Below are 6,108 nucleotides of genomic sequence, written 5' to 3'. Positions count from 1 at the left end.
TATAACTAGATAGGTCCTTACGGACCTATCGGCGCCGTTTAATTAACGTACGCCGTTTTATGTGGTTTACCGTATAGAATTTTTTTTTAAATTTTTTTTTTATTTTTTAAAATTTTTTTTTATTTTAATTTTATATTTTTGTTTCTTTATGTGGTTTACCGTTTGTAAATTTTTAAAAAAAAATTTTTTTATTTTTTATTTTTTTATTTTATTTTTTTTCTTATTTTTTTTTTTTTAATGATTGTGAGAATATAGTTAGAAAAAATAGTAGAAATTTGATTAGGTTCAAAAAAGCATCGATATGTCAATAGTCAATCTCATTACATAGGTTGGTAAAAATGCTTCGCATTTTAAGACTGCGCTAGAATATACTATTTTGCACAAATATCGCCGAAAATGGGATATTATACGTTTGTGTACTAATTTTTGCAAGTGTAATTCATGATCGGCGCAATACGATTTTTTGCACAATTTTATTAGATGAACCTACCATAAAGATTTCGATGAAATTACTCCACATCATTGCGCATGCGCTATACGACTTTTGGCGGGGCCATTGACAATTTTTTTGAATTTGTGAAGAAGGTTTTTGTTTTTTGGATACATCACCTATACAAAGTCATTTTAACTTTCGATTCAACTTGTTAATTCCAGATCTGCACATAAAGTACATAAGATTTTTAAATTTTGATAACACCTTTTGGTTTTGAGGAGACATTCGCTCGGCTCCGGCGGCTTTGCCGCCTCGCCTCACTATAATTCGTACCGGTGTATAGCTCGGCTTCGCCTCGCATTGTTCACTGTTCAACAAAGACAATTTCTCAGTTTCAATGTTGGTGCGGTAAGAAAATGCTATTGAGCAGACTGAATAGACCTTTTCTTTAATTTTTGAGGAATATTTTGGTTTATTGAAACATAACCTATACAAAGAAACTTTTTTTTAAATTTCGATTTAACCTGTAGATAAAGTATATCGGGCCGAAACTAATATCAGCGAATCAGTATTTTGTTATAGAACTACATTTTCGCAAGGATCTCCGTTTTTTTTATTAGGTTTAGATGAATGACGGGAAAGGTGGGCGCGTGTAGGGCCGTAAGTAAGCGTCGTTTGCCGCCGCGAATGGGGAGAGGCGGGTCTACGGGAGAGCCCTCGCTATGCCCAACTCGCCTTCGGCTCGCTCGGCATTGATGGAGGAAAAATGCGAGCCGTTTTCGTCGCGAGAAGGGCGAGCTCGAGTTATGCCGAGTCGAGAATTTTTGTTTGAATTTGTATTTCGAAAAAAGTTAAAAAAAAATTCTTAAATCTACAAATAACCTAATGCCCCAAGCTAAGAGAGGGCCAAAGTGATGCCGAACTCGCCTTCGATTCGCTCGGCATTGGTATACGAGGCGCGAGTGTTAAGAATCGAAAGTCTTCGGTTATTTTACTTAATTGGGGAAGGGTTATTAAGAATTTTTATTTCGGAAAAAGTTAAAAAAAAAAGAATCTTAAATTTACAAATAACCTAATGTGCAACGCTGCTTGGTGTCACATTTTGTTTAGCTTCATTTATAATTGTTGTTTGAATTTGTCTTTCAAAAAAGTTAAAAATCTACTAATAACCTAACGTCCCAAGCTATTTGGTGCCACACTCTTCATTTTCAGTTTTTTTAAAATTTGTATTTTAAAGAAGTATATATAAAATATGTAGGTATAAAAAAACCTCGCACTGTTCAGTGTTCAACAACGACAATTTCTCAGTTTCACTTTTGGCGTGGTAAGAACACCTATACAAAGTGATTTTTCTACTCAACCTGTTGAATACAAATCTGCACATAATTGTACATAAGATTTTTTAGTTTCGATACCACTTTTTGGTTTTGAGGAGACATCCGTTCGGCTCCGGCGGCGAAGCCGCCTCGCCTCACTCTGCTTCGTAACGGTCCGTAGCTCGGCTTCGCCTCGCACTGTTTTCTGTTCAACAACGATAATTTCTCAGTTTCAGTTTTGGTGTGGTAAGAAAATGCTATTAAGCAGACTGAATTGATATTTTTTGGAATTTGTGTGGAATATTGTTTATGAAAACATCACCTACAAAGTGATTTTTTTGAAAATGTTTATTCAACTTGTTGAATCCAGATCTGCACAGATTTTAAATGTTGTTGTCAATTTTTGTTGTTTTGATGAGACATACGCCCGGCTCCGGCGGCTTTGCCGCCTCGCCTCGCTCTGATTTGTGACGGTCCATAGCTCGGCTACGCCTCGTGCTGTTCACTGTTCCACAAAGACAATTTTTCAGTTTCAGTTTTCGTAATGTAAGAGACTGATATTGAGCAGACTGAATTGACAATTTTTTTGGACACATCACCTATACAGGGTGATTCCTATAGTACCTGCCACCGTTTGGGAGCGTGTAGGTGGTGCGTAGGGGAGTATTTTGATATAGGACACTTGGAGTCGGAAATCTAAAATAAGGGTGCCAGAGCCAAATTTACCTTCTGGAATTTCGCGCCTGTAGGTAGGCAACCCAACCGGCGGGCGGTGCACACGGAGCGATCTCAGGCGGCGATGTGTGGCTGACACTTGATCAGAATTTTGTTTAAACCCACGAAATCCCGTCTGCAACGACGCGAAATAGGAGGAGGTCGGTGTAAACAAACAAACTTTTCGAAATGGGTGCTTAAATGACCCAAGTATCGATGTGCATCACGAATCTGTGTGTAAAGTTAAGCCTCCCGTCAGCTTACCTGCAATTGCCCTGTCTCGCACAGTCGGAAGTGAACTTCTTGAAAGACCTGTCTGCAGGGTAACTGACGGTTTGGATACCGCTCAGCGTACGCTCGTCGTGCAGCTCGTGCGTTACCATTTGCCAATCCGTACATGAAGTGCATGTCCGCGTATGCCGTGTTAGTAAAACGTGCCATAGTGTTTATTCACTTGATACGCGTCGTTGCAGACGGGATTTCGTGGGTTTAAACAAAATTCTGATCAAGTGTCAGCCACACATCGTCGCCTGAGATCGCTCCGTGTGCACCGCCGGCCGGTTGGGTTGCCTACCTACAGGCGCGAAATTCCAGAAGGTAAATTTGGCTCTGGCACCCTTATTTTAGATTTCCGACCCCAAGTGTCCTATATCAAAATATTCCCCTACGCACCACCTACACGCTCCCAAACGGTGGCAGGTACTATAGGAATCACCCTGTATAAAGTGCCTTTTTTTGAAAATTTCTATTCAACTTGTTCACTCCAAATCTACACATAACATTTTTTAATTTTGTTATCACTTATTGGGTTTGATAAGAAATACGCTCGGCTCCGGCGGCTTCGCCGCCTCGCCTCGCTCTGATTTGTGACGGTCCATAGCTCGGCTACGCCTCGCACTGTTCACTGTTCTACAAAGACAATTACTCAGTTTCAGTGTTGGTGTGGTAAGAAAATGATATTGATCAGACTGATTGGACATTTTTTTTTGAATTTATGAGGAATATTTTTGTTTTTTAGAAACATCACTATGCAAAGTTTTTTGAAAATTTCGATTCAACTTGTTGACTCCAGTTCCTAACATAAATGCATATAAAACACAAATGGTAATACTTATTGGTTTTGAGATATCCGTTCGGCTCCGGAATTGGTGTGAAAAAAAGTGTAATGTGTTATTGGGCATTGGTAAATGTCGTTTGCCACTGTGGACGTAGAGAGACGAGTCTAAGGGAGGGCCAGAGTTTAGCCGAACTCGCCTTCGGCTCGCTCGGCATTGGTGTACAAGACGCGTGTGTTAAGAATCGAAAGTCTTTGGTTATTTTACTTGGTTGGGGAAACGGTTAAAAAGAATTTTTGTTTGAATTTGTATTTCGAAGAAAGTTAAAAAAATAGCTTAAATCTACAAATAACCTAATGTCCACCGCTGCTTCGTCACATTCGATTTAGCTTCATTTATAATTTTTGTTTGAATTTGTCTTTCAAAAAATCTACAAATAACCTAACGTCCCAAGCTGTTTGGTGCCACACTCTTCATATTCAGTTTTTTTTAAATTTGTATTTTAAAGAAGTATATATAAAATATGTAGGTATAGGTTCAATGTTCAACAACGACAATTTCTAAGTTTCAGTTATGGCGTGGTAAGAACATGATACTAATCAGACTGATTTGATAATTTTTTTGAATTTATGAGTAATATTTTTGTTTTTTTTTTGGAAACAACACCTATACAAAGTGATTTTTCTAATCAACCTGTTGAATACAAATCTGCACATAATTGTACATAAGATTTTTAGTTTCGATAACACTTTTTGGTTTTGAGGATACATCCGCTCGGCCCCGGCGGCTGCGCCGCCTCGCCTCACTCTGATTCGTAACGGTCCGTAGCTCGGCTTCGCCTCGCACTGTTTTCTGTTCAACAACGATAATTTCTCAGTTTCAGTTTTGGTGTGGTAAGAAAATGCTATTAAGCAGACTGAATTGATATTTTTTTGAATTTGTGTGGAATATTGTTTATGAAAACATCACCTATACAAAGTGATTTTTTTGAAAATGTTTATTCAACTTGTTGAATCCAGATCTGCACAGATTTTAAATATTGTCAATTTTTGGTTTTGATGAGACATACGCCCGGCTCCGGCGGCTTTGCCGCCTCGCCTCGCTCTGATTTGTAACGGTCCATAGCTCGGCTTCATTTCGCGCTGTTCACTGTTCCACAAAGACAATTTTTGACAATTTTTCAGTTTCAGTTTTCGTAATGTAAGAGACTGATATTGAGCAGACTGAATTGACAATTTTTTTGGACACATCACCTATATAAACTGCCTTTTTTTGAAAATTTCTATTCAACTTGTTCAATCCAAATCTACACATAAGATTTTTTAATTTTGTTATCACTTATTGGGTTTGATGAGAGATACGCTCGGCTCCGGCGGCTTTGCCGCCTCGCCTCGCTCTGATTTGTGACGGTCCATAGCTCGGCTTCGCCTCGCACTGTTCACTGTTCTACAAAGACAATTTCTCAGTTTTGGTAATTTTCAAAAAATTTCGTCCGCAGGTATAACAATAATAATAATAATTATCGTATATCGAATCCCGATCGCCTTCCGATCGATCGCCTCCAATAGAGAACTAAATATGCTATAATTTTCCCATTGTAAGTACATACCTACGAATTACCGTTTAAAAATTATAAAAGAAACTTGGCAAACACGCGACATAATCGTTTTTTTTTTAGAAAAAAATTTCCAGAACCTTTATTTTTCAATCGATTCGGACGGGGAGCGGTGCATACGATAGCTAATAATTCGAGCTAAATATTCCCCATTGAACGTACCCGTCTGGCAAGTCTCTTAAAAAAATTATAACCAAAAAACTCACGCGTCTATGTCACCCTTAATTTAAAAAGCCTTCGGATGACTTCCAATTTCAAAATATACCCAAAACGCAACCGGCCACGTATACATTAAGTCTTCCGCAATAACTTTTCCATTGTAACATTATAACTATTTTCGTTCCTTTTAATTAAAATAATTAATATAAAAAATTTGTCAAAAAAAGAAAAAAAAACGCGCGCCCGCTCGGGTTCGAACGCGCAATCGTCAAATTGAAAGTCCGAACTGCTTACCACTAAGCTACCGGGACTTTCATTAACACTTCTTTTAAACCACTATAAGTACGACGAGAATACGTAAATTAGCAAATTATTTAAACGCACTTTATTTACTCCACACTTATTCGAAGCACTTTTAAAGTTTATAATAGTCAATTTCGAACACTTACCGTTCATTTTAATACGTTAATTTCCTTTAAAAAACACTTTTAAAACTTGACGGAATCCGTTTGACAGTTAACCGACACGTAAACTTTATCACTTAATTTCGAACACAAATCGATCACGCACCGTTCCGAAACCGATGTTAACACGTTCCTCGTAGTTTTCTCGAATTTTTGAGACCTCTACCGAAATTCTCCGTCCAAAATTAAGCTCGCAATTAATTAAAAAGCGGTTAGCGCGCGTTCGGCAATCTTCGGCGCTTAATGCAGGTGAAAAACAAAACGAAGCGGTCACGTGACTTTTGCAGACCTTCGGGAGAAAATTTACCACGGCGCCGTCGTCCGAGTTACCTCCTCGAGGTAAACGGAAAAA

Source organism: Photinus pyralis, unplaced genomic scaffold (genome assembly GCF_008802855.1).
Source record: "Photinus pyralis isolate 1611_PpyrPB1 unplaced genomic scaffold, Ppyr1.3 Ppyr1.4_LG4, whole genome shotgun sequence".
In the NCBI taxonomy this organism is placed as follows: Eukaryota; Metazoa; Arthropoda; class Insecta; order Coleoptera; family Lampyridae; genus Photinus; species Photinus pyralis.
The sequence above is the reverse complement of the archived record's forward strand: the minus strand, read 5'-3'. Positions refer to the sequence as shown.